Source organism: Pinus tabuliformis, chromosome 6 (assembly GCF_031772625.1).
Source record: "Pinus tabuliformis cultivar Carrire ecotype Pingquan chromosome 6, CPIR1, whole genome shotgun sequence".
Lineage (NCBI taxonomy): Eukaryota > Viridiplantae > Streptophyta > Pinopsida > Pinales > Pinaceae > Pinus > Pinus tabuliformis.
The window spans coordinates 109760295-109778833 of NC_142292.1; the positions used below are offsets into that span (position 1 = coordinate 109760295).

At 33.5% G+C, this 18539-nt stretch overlaps 1 non-coding gene and 1 pseudogene across 1 annotated transcript; both read left to right on the forward strand.

Annotated features, from left to right (window-relative positions):
- Nucleotides 1-1534: 1534 nt before the first annotated feature.
- On the forward strand, nucleotides 1535-5576 carry LOC149257557 (cytochrome P450 CYP72A616-like; annotated as a pseudogene).
- A 5964-nt stretch (nucleotides 5577-11540) lies between these two features.
- On the forward strand, nucleotides 11541-11621 carry TRNAL-AAG (transfer RNA leucine (anticodon AAG)). Its single transcript has one exon. It is a non-coding gene; the product is annotated as a tRNA-Leu (tRNA).
- The last annotated feature ends 6918 nt before the right edge of the window (nucleotides 11622-18539 follow it).

Here is an 18539-nt window from a genome sequence, read left to right on the forward strand (position 1 = left end):
CCAGAGACTGATGCCATTATTGCCTACGGTACAATTTTTGATACAGTCTTAGATCATAATACATTAAGGTTGTTACCTGGTTTCATTTTGTTTTGGCAATTGGCATTTATTATTACAGTTCTAGGTTTAGCCAATAAACCATTTGAACGGAACAATTATCTGTGCAATGTTAACTAACAAGACGCCGATTAGACATGATTTAGGCTTTTTAATTTTTGATGTGTGCAATTTCTATGAAATCAAACGTTTATTACTTCAGAATGCTAATTTATTTTTTCAGTGGGAAAGAAACCTCGCTGAAGAAGCATCATATATCATATCGCCGAAGCGAGTATATATATACACATCATCACTGAAACAGTCGTCACCAATACAAATATGTTGCATCGCGCAGCTCCCGCAGGATTCGAACGTGGTCGGGGGCAGATCAAACCAACAACCCCGACCAACATACCATGCACTCATGTGTGATTCATTCTCTAAAAAAATATTATTTCTCTCTGAAATTTATGTATTCATAATGTTAAAGATAAAATATTCATTATCAAGATCCGGAAAAAAGTACTGATTCAACGAAAAATTATATACGGTAGGATGCAAAATGGCTAGAAAAATTAACGTTAAAAGAAAAATAAATTATTTAAGATATTAGAAAACCAATATAAAAGAAATTCTTAAATCTAGTCTTACTAAAAAGTTTTAATAATATGTAATTATTAATTTTAGTATAATTTTAAAAAATTGTTGCTTTGAATTAATATTATCAATTTGACTTAATATTATTATTTTGATATAATAATAATAATTAAAAAAAAAAAATTAGAAATTACTAAATCAAGTTTTAATAACAAATAAATCACACATTTATTACTTTATAATAATGTTGATAAGTAGATTTATATAGATTAAATGGTTGATAAATATTGTTATAAATTATATTTAAAATTATTGAAATCATGAAAACATAATTAAATTATAAATTTATTTTAAATTATTATTGTTATGATTAATATATGAATTATATAAAAACATATAAAACAAAAAACATAAACAATAAAAATTGAATATTATAAATTAAAATTAAAAGGAGTTTCACATTTATAAACATGATATTTTTACGACATAAGGCGTTTCCCTTTGAAAAAAACTCCCCCAACTACCACTGTCTGCAGTTGTCTGCCCTCCATTCTTTGTGTTAGACGATAGAACTATCTTCTACCATCATATTGATACCTCCATCACGCATATCCAAGACGTTACTAACTCCCAAGCAATTACGCGACATATCTAGGTGGTTACTAACTCCCAAGCAACGGTAATGGTAAAGAAATCGTGCGAGCAGTTTAGTAGATCATCGATGGGAATGGTGATGACAAAGGAGGACTTTGTAAGTGACCCGCAAATAACAAAGGAGGCTCCTTTTGTTGTGTATCCAATAGAGCCCACCCCACAACGCTCCATGTTTCTTTCCAACATTGATTAAACCTTGGTCTTTGTTGTTGCAACAATCACCTTCTTCACTACTCGTGCTTACATGGCTTTTGATGAAATCGTCCAGAGGTATGTAGATGCCCCTGGAAAGATGCTAGTTCACTACGATTTCATGGTTGGGAGGCTTACGCTCAACGAGGAGGAGGATCGGTTGGAGATTGATTGCAATGGCACCAGGGTGTTCTTTGGTGTGGGGACGAGTGATCTCACCATGGAAGAACTAAAGGATATAAAGTTTCCCAACCTAGCGTTCAGGAAACTCATATTGCAAGACTACATTTTCACTCTCACCTCCAAGATCTCCTGCTCCTTACCCTACAAGACACCCATTTCAAATGTGGGGGTTTGGAAGTTGAGGCTGGACTCAATCATTGCCTTTTTGACGGAATATTAAAGGATAAAGCTTAGAAGTCACACCAAACTTGGATCAAACTATTCACACCAATTTCGAAGTAGTGCCCGCACACATGTGGAGGGCAAGAAGCCTAGCGTTGGAAATGCTGAGTGATGAGATTTCCACAATGTTGTTTCCGGTGGAATTTAGGGCCAGGTTCCAACATTTGTGGATTGTACCACCACTATTTTACAATAATGGAGAAAATTGGTGTTCTTTGGTGAAAAGGAAGTTGATGTGCTCCCGGAGTTCCACAAACTTACAATAGATGTTATTTCTCGCACAACATTTGGCAGCAATTATGCAAAGGGAAAGCACATCTTCAATCTGCAATCTTAGCAAATGCTTTTGACTGTCAATTTACTTTCTAACTTTTATATTCCAGGCTTCAGGTGAGAAATTCAAGTTTTAAAGGCATCACACTCTTTCATTCTCAATAGAATAGAATAAAAGATACTTGGATATGATCTTTTCAGTTCATAATGGTGTGAAAGATTTTGAAAACTTGTTTGTCCCATGAATACGGGATTTACTACTACATTTATATATCATTTGTTTTCAATCTCAACTCCCTATAATAACTTTACAGTGTTCTGTCTTTTTGATAATGTTCTTCTGTCATTTTGGTTATTTATTAGCATGAGTTTTACTTTTGAAGATATGTTGTGTTGCATTGGCTAGTATAACTTTTTCTGAATATTGTTCTTGGAATTGTAATAGGAATGTTCTTTGTCTTCAACATAGGTGTACTGTGATTAAAAATAAAATCTAATATCTGGCATTGTCTTTTGTAACTCGTGTGAGTGACACCCTTAACATATTTGTTCCTACGAGAAAGAACAAGTGACTTTGGAAGTTAGAAAAAGAGATTAAAAGAGCTTGAAGGCATGGAAAGGAGAGTTGTCATAGAAAACCCAAGTAGTGATGGTAACGATCTGCTAGGTCTAATGATGTTTACCAAAAAACAACTGGTGGGGGGCAACCTGTAGGATGTAAGCATGAAGAAAGAGGAAATAATTGTAGAATGCAGGAGCTATTTACTTTGCAGGACATGTAACTACATCAAACCTGCTGACATGGGCCATAATATTATTGGGAATGAATCAAGATTTGCAAGAACAAGGACTCAAAGAGGTGTTGGAATTATTTGGAAAAGATGTTTATCCAGATGCAGATAGCTTGAATAACCTTAAGATTGTAATGGCAACATCTGAAAAACATTTTATCTCTTAGTAAATTTCAAAAGACTATTACTGTTTTCTTGTGGGTTAAATTGGTTAAATTATGGCATGGAAATGTAGAATCTCTAGATGGGTGAAAAACAAAAAAAAGTAGAGATTTCAGTTTAATATTTTAACATAATTGCTTCATAGAGCAATAGGTAAATCATAGAGGTATACATGTAAATAATAGAGGTATACATGGCATTGATAGCATATTTTATAGATATTCTTCATCTTCTTTTGAAACGTAAATGATGGTTGTTTGTAGGTGGGAATGATTCCAAATGAGGCCTTGACACTTTATCCACCAGTAGTAGGTCTGTTGCATCAAGCGGTAAATTCAATGAATCTTGGAAGGATTTCAATTCCCTAGGAACCCAACTTAATCCAATTCTTGCAATGCATCATGATCCAACTTTATGGGGAAATGATGCAAATGAGTTTAACTCAAGGTGATTTAGTGAAGGACTCGCCAAGGCTTCTGGGCATTCCTTCACATTTTTTCCCTTTGGATATGGTCCAAGAATTTGTGTGGGTCAGAACTTTGCACTCATGGAAGCAAAAGTGGTATTGGTTATGGTTCTACAACGATTTTATTTTGTCACTTCCCCATCTTATGCCCCTGCACCTGCTCATATATTCACCTTGCAACTGCTACATGGAGCCTAGGTGATTCTCGAGAGTTTGAATTTTAAATAAACCTTTCGGCCACAAAGCTGAATAAAATGGCATTGCTTAAAGACATGTCATGTATTTTCTTATGTATTTGAATAAATTGTTGTTCAAGATACTGTATAAAGACATTATGTTGAACAAAGGTCATAGTAGTCGCGGAAATCCTTGTAGAGGGAGGGAATGAATTCTTCTTGCATAGGTTGGTAGGGAATAAAGGTTGTAATATCTAAATGTTGTGATAGTTCATAAACAAGATTATGTAGACACTTTATTTTTCTTTTTTTAGGGTATACAACGATATCAATGAATATGACAAATGAATCTATGTGGAAATAAAAAATATAGCAACTATAATAGACTTGAAATATATCAAGACACATATCGAAAATGTAAACAACTTAATCTGGCAGTATAAGAGACTTGAGAGGAAATTCATGTTGGTTGAGTGCAAATTAAGGATAGAAGGTGCAATGGAACTTCAAAGTTCACACATAGGGTAGAAAAAAGACTTAGAATTGTAATATGGTAATGAAGGGGAAAAGTTGTCTCAGACCTTTTTTGGTATGGTTTTCTTCTGAATACATGATTTTCTTTGTTACCTAAATAGGAAGAAATCCTTTGTATGTACAAGTTGATGGTCCTACAACTATGAACTTATCAAATTGAGAGCCATAGCTGACCAATTATACTCAAAATGTTTATTTCTGAATGAAGTAATGTAGAGATAATTCATTCTGGTTGAGTGCAAATTCAAGGATAGAAGGTGCAATGGAACTTCAAAGTCACACACAGGATAGAAAAAAGACTTAGAATTGTAATATGGTAATGGAGGGGGCAAATTTGCTGGGACCTTTTTTGGTATGGGTTGCTCTTGAATACACCATTTTCTTTGTTACCTAAATTGGAAGAAATCCTTTGTAGGGACAAGTTGATGGTCTTGCAGTTATGAACTCATTAGATTGAGAGCCATAGCTAACCATTTGCACTCAAAATGTTTCTTTCTAAATAAAGTAAATCCCATGCTAAAAAATGACCCCTGAACAATGTCAATTTCTTCTAGTTCCAACTGATCTTTGTAGATGTGATGCAATTCACATTTTCCAGATATCATTGATTTCTCATTCATTTGATACTAACAATTGGTAGAAACTTTGATGAAATCCATAAACCTTGTTTGTAGTAGGTTTCGGAAGAGGACCTCAAAAGAGACTCGTTAAAGCATATTTAACATAAAAAAATTATAAAACTGAGAAGCCAAGTAAGATGGAAGCATTCCACTACTTCATAAATAGGTTTTCAATAGTTTTTGTTTTGAGACAAGACATGCTTATTATACATCAACGTTTTCATTTTGGTTATTTTCGATGGGAATGATTCCAAATGAGGCCTTGAGACTTTATCCACCAACAACGGGTCTGTTACGTCAAGCAGTAAATTCAGTGAAGCTTGGAAGGATTTCAATTCCCGCAAGTACCCAACTTACTCCATTTCTTGCAACGCATCATGATCTAACTTTATGGGGAAATGATGCAAATGGGTTTAACTCAGGGCGATTTAGTGATGGAATTTCCAAGGCTTCCAGGCATCCCTTCACATTTTTGCCCCTTGGGTATGGTCCAAGAATTTGTGTGGGTTAGAACTTTGCACTCATGGAAGCAAAAGTGGTATTGGCTATGGTTCTGCAACGATTTTCTTTTATCACTTCCCCATCTTATGCCCATGCACCTGCCCATATATTCACCTTGCAACCGCTACATGGAGCCTAGGTGATCCTCAAGAGTTTGAATTTTTAATAGGCTTAGAGTTACTTGAAGAAGTATCTAATCATGGAGTATCAGATAAGAGGAGTAGCTGAACTGTTTTACTTTTTAGATTTACACATGATTAAAATAAATGAAATTATGGAAAAAAAGCAGTGAATGTATGACCAAAAATAACATTTAAAAAGAAAAACAGTTAAACAATTCCCTATCAAGGTTGATGAGAAGGTTCAACTAGTAAATTCACTTTAAACTACAATCTCCTCTATGTTATTATTATTATTTAAACTACAATCTCCTTTCTGTTATTATTATTATTAGAGCCTTTCTGTTGTTGTCATTATTATTAGAGGAAATCAATGGAAACTATTTAAGCACACAACAATGGAAGAGGATTACTCTTCCTCGTCTAGTGGCCTTATTGTATATGGATCAATTGATTTCCATGGACACTCTATTAGGAGAACTCATATTGGATGATAGAAAGCATCACTCTTCATAATTGGTATGAATTCATTTGAATTATGTTCTCTGATACATTCAATTGTATTGTATTAGCTAGTATGTTTGTTCCAAATGTTTTATCATCAACGTTACAATTATATTCTCTTACACATTCCATTAGACGTAGTCTAACTTATAGACAAAATAACATTTTTCACCTAAATTCACCAAAATCCGGCAATACAATTTCAATATTTTTTTGTTGTTAAAAACACATTTTTGAATGCATAAAGGGATTCCACATCCTGAAAAACCCCTTGGGCACTCGAATTATGTAGATTAAACAATTTAAACTCAAGTTTTTAAGAATATTTGTCGGATTTTGATTAGAATTAACCAAAAAAAATGTCGTGAAAAAGGTTATTTCATCTATAATTTAGACTATGCCCATTCCATTATATTCTAGTAGTTGTTGTCTAGTCCATATGTTTTACCATCGTCTTCTTCACAAAAGTGGAGATAGCAGAAAGGTTAACCTATGCAGACATTCTTTCAAATTTGGTGACTTACCTCACAAATGTTATGCATGAGAGCACCACTAATATTGCAAAGAATGTGAATGTCTGGTCTGGTGAGAATGTGATGTTTCCTTTCCTTGGAGCTTTTGTTTCAAATTCATATTTGGGTCGATATTGGACCATTGGCCTATATTCTTTCATCTATTTTATGGTTAGTATTTCTTTTCTTTTTCAAAGTGTTTCTATAAACATATCCCGAGAGGTAACTAGTTGGCCATAAAAATCTAGGATTTTCACCTAATCTCATTTCTTTGAAAGCTATGCTAAACAGCTAAGGTAGACTACAACTAAAGGTTGGCTCATCTTTTTGTATTTTTTTCTCATACTTTTTTCTCAAGTGCTTCAAGAAACATACACTGAGGGGTTTGAGTGGACTTCCTTCTACCTAGGTGATAGGTTTGAGAGGTAATGATTTATCTTAAACAATCTAGATTTGCACCGAATTCATTCCTTTGAAACTTAGACTAGATAGCTAGGCATATAGTAGCTACATGCAAGTAAGTATTTATTTTCCACTTTTTTCTTTTCAAAAATGTTTAATAAATGAGGAGTTTGAGTGGGATTCCTTATATTCAAATGCTAGGTCTAAGAGATAAGCTCAAAACAACCCATAATTTGTATTCAATCTCAATGTCACATCCTTACAAATTCATGTTATACAACCAGGGTAGAGGGTAGTTAAATGGAATTGATTAACAGTTAGTGAACCACACTCATTAGGTGTAAAATAAATGGTGTCAACATTGATGTTAAGGAACTTCGTATGTAAAATTCGTCGGCTCAAAATATCATAGATGAGCATGACACCCAAATTATCCAACCTACCACCCTAAAGAACAATTAGTAAACCTCACATTGTCAGCATGGAAGCTTATCTGATTTCCCTGGGATTAAGTCAATCAAGACCAACCCACTAAAGCCAACATGGACGTTCCTTCCACGAATCGATCTTGAAGGACAAATCCTTTGTTAGTGTCAAAGTTGATCACTACCTTATTGGGTTGACCTTCCAGTATCTGGCACCCCACTGGCATTTTTTCTAATGTTGTAATATTATGAAATTGATAATTCTGTATCTGTACAATTGCTTGCCAATGAATTCGTGCAAAATTTGATGGATACAAGAAGGTTTTGCTATATATTTTGGGCGAATTAAACCCCTATTTAAAAGGACAACAGGGTTTGAAAATAGTTGTTTAATTCTGCTTTAACCTCGTGAATGGAGACTGAGTAACAAACACTGCATGCAATGGGTTGTTACAACGATTAACTTTGGTCACTTTATCGGCCTCTTTTAGGAGTTTGAATCGGATTGGGATTTTCTTCTTCTCAATATACCTGGTTGCTCTGGGGCAAGGAGGCCACAAGCCCTCTTTAGAAGCATTTGGTGCAGATCAGTTTGAAGAGGACGACCCGGTAGAGAAGAAGCATAAGAGTTCATTCTTCAACTATTGGAATTGTGGTATATGCATTGGTAGTCTTATAGGAGTCACTGTACTCGTGTATATTCAGGACAATGTTGGATGGGGTTTGGGATTTGGCATTCCCGTCGTGACCATGGAAATATATTTGTTTATCTTCTTGTGTGGGACGAGATTTTACCGGCATAAACTACCCAGCGGTAGTCCTCTCACTCGATTTATCCATGTCTTTGTTGCAATGTTTCACAAGTGGAATGTTTCTACTTCTCATCAAGAAAAAAATAAAGTAGCTGCCGATGCAGAAAGGGAAGTTTTGAAGTTTGGGTCAAGAAGACAGTATTTTCCTACTGATCAGTTTAGGTAAGCTCTCACTGGTCACAGTTGCTTTGCAAATTGAATTTATTGGAGTCACAGTTGCTTTGCCATGTGGCATGGTAATTTCTGAAGCTCTTGATAGTTGAAATAATCATACTGTAGGATGGGGTGTACTGGAAATTTAGATTTTAGCGATATAGCATATAATATTTCTACATCTTGACCACAACTAAGGTGCAATGAGTCCCTAAGTCCTATTTTTGTTTCATTTTAGTCTTGTTATTCTAGCTTTTTGTTCACTGTTTTTTATAAGTCATTCAAAACAAATGTGTACCTTACTTTTCAAGGAGAAAATAGTGTCTCCACAAGCATCTTTGTTCATATCACTACAATTTATCAAATGCACTTCAAAGAAAACTCTAAATAAAATTATTTTGATATAAGTTTCAACAAATAGAAGTGACCAAAGAGAGAAAACAGGGACATCATCATATCAAAGACAAGAAAAAGACTCCATCTGCACAATTGCAATATGAAAAATGAGGCCTCGAAGATCAACTACAATTGAAGCAACTTCCACAACTGCCAGTCCAATAAGAAAATGAAGAACCATTCCAAAGATTGCATTCATTTTCCCACATGCTATAAGTCAAGGTTTAAAAGCCATGAATAAACCTGTCATCCAAAAAGTTTTGTGATTCATTTAGCTTTGCATGTCTTCATCAAGAAAAACTTAGAAGATACAAAATTTCCACAAGCTACAAATGCCTTAATCTATGTGATATATTGTCCATGGCATGCTAGAACTTGTGCCAACAAAGATGGGGAAGACGTACATGGTCATTTCCTTTGCAATTTATCAAATTCACTTCAAAGAAAACTCAACAAAATTCTTTTGATATAAGTTTCAGCAAATAGAAGTGAGAAAAGAGAGAAAACAGGGACATCATCAAATCAAAGACAAAAAAAGATTTGACCTGCACAATTGCAATATGAAAAATGTGGCTTCAAAGATCAACTTCAATTGAAGCAACTGCTATAACTGTCAGTCCAGTAAGAAAACGAAGAACCATTCCAAAGATTGCATTTGTTTTCCCACATGCTACAAGTCAAGGTTGAAGACCCATGAATAAACCTCATCCAGAAACATTTACAATACATCTTCTTGAGAAAATGAAGATAATTTTTGCTACTAAGATAACATTACTCGTTGGGTGTTCTTCAGCAGATTAATAGGTATTTAGAATACTTATTTGATTTTTCTTTATGTAGCTTACATCTAGGTTTCCAGTTTGTTATTACAAGGCCAAGAACATATGTTGGGCCAATCTTATTAAAAGAAAAGACATGGCTAAGAAATCATACATTGATGACATTGCACAATGAAGATAAGTATTTCAAAACAAGTATCCAGATTCATTGAACTAGGTGAGCAACTACTATAAGCCAATGCACGAAGTTCAAATTTAACTCATCTAAGTCTTCTTTCACAACTTGAAAGCCTTCGATGGACATGAGTTGGTAAGATTCCAACCACAAAACTTTGCATGTACATCTGAGGTATCATAATAGAATAGATGAAAATTAAGAAGATACAAATTCAATCAAGCAAATTGCAATAAGTTCTTTGAAAATGACAACTTTGAACACTCAATAAAAAGAAGTTACCAAACTGGGGAAAGTAGAACAAATATTATGGACTGTCATTTGCAGTGCCAACACTAGTGTACAAGCATGTGCCATAATTTTCCCTCTATCACTACACCCCTGATCATAATGGAACTAAGCACCCCAATCAAACATGTTAGAGCATACATGTTTTACATAAAGCAAAACAATTAAAAGTTAACAACCACTTGCCATCAAATCATAAACATCCCATCAGGAAAATATGTTGAAGTGTATGTCAGTCATAAAAAATTGAAAAGTATGAATTGCTTTACAATCAACAGCCATAAAACCGTGAGAACAACACAACAACACTTTCTCTCTCACACATGCATACATTCCACCGAGAATACACTAAATGACAAAAAAGAGAGAACCTGACATTGTGGATACTCTTGTCATGTCAATGATGTAATTCCTGAGACCCCCCTCTTTAACTAAGATCCAAAATTCTACTTACACCCTTTGGGAACATCTGGTGACACTTTCATTGTCATCATGGAAGAGTAACAATTTAATGCTACTCTTTCCTACACTACTGCCTTACGGCATTTCCTTTGCAACATTTGGTGCAATTGCTAGTTTAATTGATTTGAGAGGCGCTCTCCAACTCAATATGGAAATGTTGTTATGCCATTTCCAATAAACATTTTGATTGGGTCAAAATAAAATAGAAAAATAAAAATAAAATAACTCTATGTTAAAATAAAAATAACTTCACATTAATATGATAGAAATAAAAAGTATACATTATTATCATTTTTACTATCTTTTGTTGGGTAGTTAATGTAAACTTGACATGCTCAAGTCACCGGTGGTTTTTGAGCTCCAAGTTTATGAGAGCCCAACCCATGGTGTTTATGTGAAATATGACCTATTTAAAGGGCGAAATTAAACCAACCTAAATCCATCTTAAATTTGGATCTATCATGTGCGGAGAAGGATCAAACCTCTTGAAATACAAACCTTTTTTAAAGTGAAAGCACTTGGTAAATCAAAATTTAAGATAGATCTAAACTTATTAAATTAAAAAACAAAAAATTCATAACTGTTTTGAAAATAAAATTAAACTTTTTATTTATAATTATTAATAAAAATATTTCATAAAAATTAAATCACTACCACCACTTATTTAATAATTATTAATAATTAAATTAGCATTCTCAATTCCAAAATTCCAAAATATATCCCCAATATAATTATAACATATAACCTAAATAGCTAGCCATCAACTATTATTAACGTTGCATTGGTATATCTATCTGTCAAAGGCATTGTTTACTCTAGGTGTCAAAAAATACGTCTTTAAACTTTAAAACACGTTCTAAAATACGTCTTTAAACTCTAAAACACGTTCTAAAGGGCGTCAAATTCAAGACCTGGGACTTGTCCCTGCCGGATTAGAATTCAACCACACTTACCTGCTTATATCACTGTTATTTACGAATATTTTATTGTGAATGGCTCAAGTGCGTGCTATGTAGGTGGAATAATTTTGAGAAAAAGGAAAATAGGGAGAATATTGATGGAAAATAAGTAGGTAAAGTTTTACAAAGCAATAGTTGCGAACCGTTGAGATGGCCGAGTTGGTCTAAGGCGCCAGATTAAGGTTCTGGTCCGAAAGGGCGTGGGTTCAAATCCCACTCTCAACAAAATGAGTTTTGTCATTTTAATTTTATTGGTATCGTATTTGACTTAGGCACATGAAATAACTTCCAAGGTTCATGCCTATAGAACAATCATTAACTAATTTATTCTTTCTAAATGGTTTTGTGGGGAGAATAACCATAAAGGTACATGTGTATTTGATCCGAATACATGAAAAATTTATTGGCATCGTATTTGATTCGAATACATGAATTAACTTCTAAGGTTCCTTTTAGATGGGTAGCCATCTTGAAGGAGGAAGAGCAGGTGAGAGAGGAGTACTTGCATTTACATCCATCTAGGAATAAACCCCCCAAATATTGGTTGCAATATTAGCTCAACACCAGATTGATGGAGTATAAAACTTATTGGCCACAAAGTTTCTGGATTGGGTTATAAGTTCAAGTTTTAGAGTAGGCGGAATGCATCCATGGCAAAGTCATGGCAAAGTCAACAGAGTAGGCAAGAAATAAAGCAGAGCCATTCAACATACTACAACCTTCCATCGCCAAGGAAGAGGTTCACTACCGTTTGTTTGGAAGCCTCTTATCGTGCTTTTTGGCTTGGGTGTGTAGCGTTTATATACCAACATAGATCCATCTTAAATACGGATCTAACATGAGCCGAGAGAGATCCAATTTCTTCACGTGCAAATATTTTTATGAACCGACATTATTTAAATATTTTGTATTTTTTTTGGGGCTACATGAGCAAAATTTCAACTTTGATGACGAACGAACATGGTTACACATCACACTGGGCTATAAAATGAGCCTCTTGGCTCAACGAGACAGGAATAAAACATATTTCATAAATGATCATATCGTGATAGGAAGAGGTTTCTCTGTTGTTTCTTGGAAAACTGAATTTGAAAGATGGGTCACCTCTATTGTGTTGTTGAAGGCCTTGGCAAAGGGAATCTTTAGTAGATCTACAACAAACCACAAGGTCGTTGCTTCTTTGCGGAGGTCGCTTGAATGTTGATGCTTAATCTACGATATCAACAACTGCATATGCTCTTCCATAATCTGCCACTACCAGCTGGAATGTTTCATAGGTTAACGTCTTCGGCATTTGTTTGTTTGTGTAACAATTGAAGGCCATGCCATTGCGTCTACTCTGTGTTCAAATGCAAAACTACAACTTAATTTATATTTCCCTGGTTAAATGTTAAATAATAGCTTCGTTACCTACTTCAAATGATGTGCATGAGTGTTTTTATCATATGTCCATTGCAGATTCCGAGAATATTTTAGATTCTGAAGGTCAAGAGAGTGGTTGAACAAAAACAATTGACATCTTGTGGTTGTCAGATTCTAGATATTCCTGGAATCTACAATCGACATAAGTTCACAACATTGTCAACAGGTTAAAAATGTATATACATGTCAGTGGAATTGATATGTTGAATGCATGGATGCCTATTTCAGTGTATTGATCTTCCACTATGTTAGTTTCAACAACTCTCATTCTTTACATCTCTTCTTAGTTGCTTGGCCCGTAGCAAGGGAAATATATTGACAACATGTAGGCATCCAACTTTGACTTCCAGGGAATGAACTAATAGTTCTAACATCTGGTATCAACTCGAGTGACTAGTACTGAGTCCAACGAATAGATGACTCTTCACCTTTAGCTATGAAAATGTCATAACATCAAGAGAACAATGATTTGTTTCTCTGAACTTTTCAATATTCATCCATTGTTGGGGTTGGCAAATGGATTTGGATCCTTCCTTGATATATATATGGTGAGTGCATAGATTAGAATGGACTCCCCTCGTGTTAGTGCATTCCTGGGTGAAAGCATCACTATGCTTTCGTAAACTTCAATTAATTGATCCTTTTGTTTTTCAGTTAACCCTTTATTAATTTTCAAGGCCTTCCCATGGTAAGCTCTGATACCATGTAAGAATATTTGATATTACTCACATTGCATGAAATATGCACAAAAAGGTCTTCCATTTGTAACAATGGAAGAGGTCCAAAGTTAGCTAATATAACCATGACAAATGGGTTTTCAAAGTTGGGTAAAGCATGCAATGAAAATTCAACATCAACAATAACTTTCTTAACAATCGGGCTATAATCAAGATCATGAAGGGTGGAAGACGGTGAGCTTGATAGCTCAACGGTAGTGGTCCTCCTCTCAACATTCTCTATTCCACTGACTTCCAAGTCAAGTTTCTTATTGCACTCGTAAAAGCCTTGAATAATCTAATTCTTCTCAGTCAATTGTAGCAAAATTGCATCGTATTCTTCTTTTAAAGCCTGATATTTATCAAACAATCTCTTGTTATCTACTTGAAGAGGGGCATCTTCTTCATGAGGTAATTCCATTGATGCTTTTAAATAAAACAACATTTCTAATTTGTTGGGAATTTTTCTCCTCCAAGCTACAAATTTCCTTCTTCAAGACTACATGTTTTGAATGTGACAGATCCTCAACTTCTTTCCCCAAATCATCGAGAAGGTTGACCTTAGCATGAAATTTGTGAGCGACATTCTAGAAAACAATTTCCCACTTGTGTCCCCAAATTATCAGTCTTGCTAATTTTCCAAGCCATAGTATTTTAGAACCAATTCTTGAGTGTTCCATTTTCTGACTGTAAATGATGGACCTTTTTATGAATCTAATCAACTACCTTACTCTCACAAATTTCCTATGATGTTTTACCCATTGTAATAAATTGGTCATAACACCAATTTGGTTGTGCTAGACAAGCCCAAAAAGAGAAATAAACATCTTTTCCATGATCAAGAATGGATTAATACATGTAGAGTTAAGATGGATATTGGTTAATACATTGTAATGGTGTGAATATAATGGAGACATGTAATTCCCTCCATGCTTAAGAAACAACATAAATCCATCTTAATTTAGATTTATCATGCATCAAGAGGGATTAAATCTTTCGAAGTGCAAACTTTTTTAGAATGAAAGACTTGAAGAAATACTTACACCTCGAGGAATCAGATCCCTCTCAATGCATCAAAGGCCCAAAGTTAAGATATATATTGGTTAAAACATTTCAATTATGTGTGTACGAGGGTGATGTGTAATTCCCTTCATGCTCAAAATGGATTTGACATGTGGAATTCTTATATACATATATAGAGTCAATTGAGCTTATCTGCGGTGGTTGAGAGGAATGATTGTTATCCTCTCCACTAAGGTTTAATTCTCACAAGTGACATGTTGAGCTCATATTGAATATTTTTTTTAATAGCTTTGTGCCTATCTATCATGAACCATGAGGGATCAAATCCTTAGAGGTGAAACATTCAAAAAAATGTTTACACCTTGAAGGAGTCATTCCCCTCGAGTTAAGACAAATTTATGCTAGTACTATTAACATCTATTTAACACCATAATGCACACAACTCATTTTTCTTCTTTTCTTCCATGAGACATATTTTTATATTCCATATGAGAAAAATTACTATTTCAATCCTTAAGGGACTACTTAGACTCAACAACAAGGCTTGAAGCCATTATAACAAAGTTCATCATGTCACTTGTGGAGACTGAACCTAGGTGGAGAGTGTAAGAATCACTCCTCCCAAATGACAACAACTCTATTAGTTTTATAAAATGTAGAAGATATATATATATATATATATATATATATATATATATATAGAGAGAGAGAGAGAGAGAGAGACTTCTCTCCCAAATGACAACTCTATTAGTTTTAATATATATATATATATATATATATATATATATATATATATAGAGAGAGAGAGAGAGAGAGAGAGAGAGAGAGAGAGAGAGAGAGTTGTGTGCATTATAGTATTTAAAATAGATATTAATAATTCTAGCATATATCCATCTTAATTCTTGATATATTCTGAGATGAGAAAGATCAAATTCTTCATAGTACACACATTTTTTAAAACATCACAACTCAAAAAATTATATCATCATCATGCAAATATATTTGAAATTAACATAAATATATATTAGTATTGCAATATTGAAAAATAAACACACAAATATCTATATCTATATAAAATTAATTTTACAAATTTGTATATTTTATCAAATAGAGATTCACCCTTCAAACTATCGTTATTTAAAACATATTAACAATTATTTAGCTTTTTACTCACAAGAGTCTTTTCCTTCCTAATATATTCACCCTCCAAACTATCGTTATTTAAAACATATTAACAATTATTTAGCCTTTTACTCACAAGAGTCTTTTCCTTCCTAATATATTCACAAGAGTCTTTTCCTTCCTAATATATTCATAATTTGTACGATAATTAATTTATTGGTGTTAATTTAGCAACAAACCTGAAATTTCACATCTCTTTTTATTTTTAAATGTAAATTTGATAACTATCACCTGTTTTCCTTGGCTATCATTTTGAGTTTTATGCAAATTTATGCGTCCGATTCGATTGTATTGATATATGTTTCTTTTGTATGGGTATATGTGAATTTTACTATCATAATTTTCCATCTTTTTCCCATTTCGACCCTACAATTTTCTATAATAGAAAAATAACAAACAAAAAGACCACAATTTCATAATAATAAACATATCAGTTAGCATGATTGTAACTTGTATTGTCAAAACAAAGTACTTCGAAATAAAAGCGAAATTTTACATGATATATATATTGAGATGCGTTTTTTTATTATCAAATTATCTCTAAAACAATACATGACTAAGATCATGACTCATAAACATCATCTTATTTTAAAGAGTTGTCAATACTTTTCAAAAAGAAATGTGTCAAATGCAACACCTGTCTTTAGAACAATTTAAAAATTGATGATATTGCTAATTGTGATATTCTAGCATGTGCCAATAAGCTCAAATATCATAGAATAACAAGGAGCACACTAAAATGGAAAATTGTGAAAACAACATTGATGAAGGAACAGGAAAATAGGTCTCACACATAATCCCTACTAAAATCATCAAAATTCCTATTATTTAAAAAACACGTAACACATCCATTTTTCAAAGAAATAACAACTACAAAATTCTCAAAATTTATCTTTTGTAAGAAAATATTTTAAATTAGAAATAAGATATGAGGGACCATTGCATGGTTAATTATAATTTACAAAGTATTTAAATGTTCTATGTCTAATGTGGAAACATATACATTGTTTATATTTGATCTATATTATAATTATAATTCTACACATTTTAAAACTAAATATCATAGTGGAAAAATATTGAAAGTGTTAGACCAATTAAATAGTCTTACTTATTTTTGTTCAATATTTCTATAACCAAAGTCTTTAATTGCATATTGCAGTTATACTGTCATTGTCGTCATTCTATCCAACCTAGAAGACAAATGACAACTTTGACTGATCTATGACATTAATCAAGCAAGGAAGAAGAGTCTGAGTAATCTATGTTTTTCCAATGATAAATGATTACTCCATCAAACTCATATCAACAATATCACAAGAGCCTAAATGCAAATTGAGTTATCAAGAAAAAATAACAATGTAGAGTACAAAAACCAGATCGTGGTTCCATGGGAAGTAGTTTCAAATAGTGGTGAAAAAATCAATAACAAGCCTGTAAAAATGACATTGTTATCAAACACCCAATTTATTATCAATAGTGCAAGAGAGGAATACTAATTGACTTCAAATTCTATGTAGGTCGTGATCCCATATAGATCAATCTCTATTTGTTCCATCCTATTAATTATCAAAATATATTACGAGTTATCTAACTAGAACTGGATTGATGAGTATACCAAGCTATGCAATCCCATGAACTCTTAGGACATCTTGGGAAATATGTTTACATGTAATCCAATGCTCTAGTTTTATAATCAAATGTTCTAAAATTTTCTCAATGTTATGACATTCTTTTGGATAATAACAAGGACTAAACAATTTTGTTGCATTAAAATTATTGTAGAATTTCCCACTGTAGATCACCTGATAATGCAATATACTAAAGCAAAATACTTGATCTACCTCTACAAACAAACTTGCGACAAACAAACTTGCGGAAGCTTAATCGATTTTGAGCAAGATCAAATAGAACACATATAACAGAGAATGAGAAATCAATCACACATGAACACAAAAGAATACACTGGGGAAAGCCTTAGCTAAAAACCCTGATCTCTGTATTATCATACAAGTGGAAATATCTCTGGATTACACAAAGGTTTAGCTCACAAGCTATCCAGCTCTCAGTACAATCCCTCAATGCTGCTCATAGACTGAATAGACACAACACATGCCTTCCTTCAGTCCTCCAAGCCTCCTATTTCCTTGTGCAGTTTCTCTTGGGTCCTCTGGCTACCACCTGTGTGAATTCACCTCTCACACAACTCACCAAACTCAGAAGTAACTGTGCAATATCCAAGGAATGAATTCTTTTTGCATGTAAGACATATCCTCAATGGAATATTCCTGCAATAGATAGTACAATGTCCCATCCTCTGATCTCAACTGGGTCTCTAACTGAACTGACATGCATGAGTTATTTATGAGAGAATATTCAGTTATTTGAAGTACAGTGGTTACATGCATGCATGCATTAACTAACTAAACTCACAATCAGTTCCACAAACTGTTGGAACTAATCTAACTGGACTTAACTCAGTTAACTGAGCTAACTAATTACAACTCAAAGTACAACTCATCTTGATCTCCTTACTTAAGGGATAACTTCCTCAATCAAAGGGATAATTGTTGCATGTCTTCACATAGACTTCATGTTTGATTTTCTCCAACTAATTGACTCAAGATGAATTAATTAATTATTTTTCAAACAGTTGCTAAGATCAAATTTGAAATTGAATTCTCAATTTTAGTTTAGGGACTAACTAAAATTGGAATGTATCCCGAAATGCTATTTATAGTAGTGCTATTTTGAGCACTTCTATATTTAGCATTTATTGTTGCTATTTTCAACACTCCCTCTC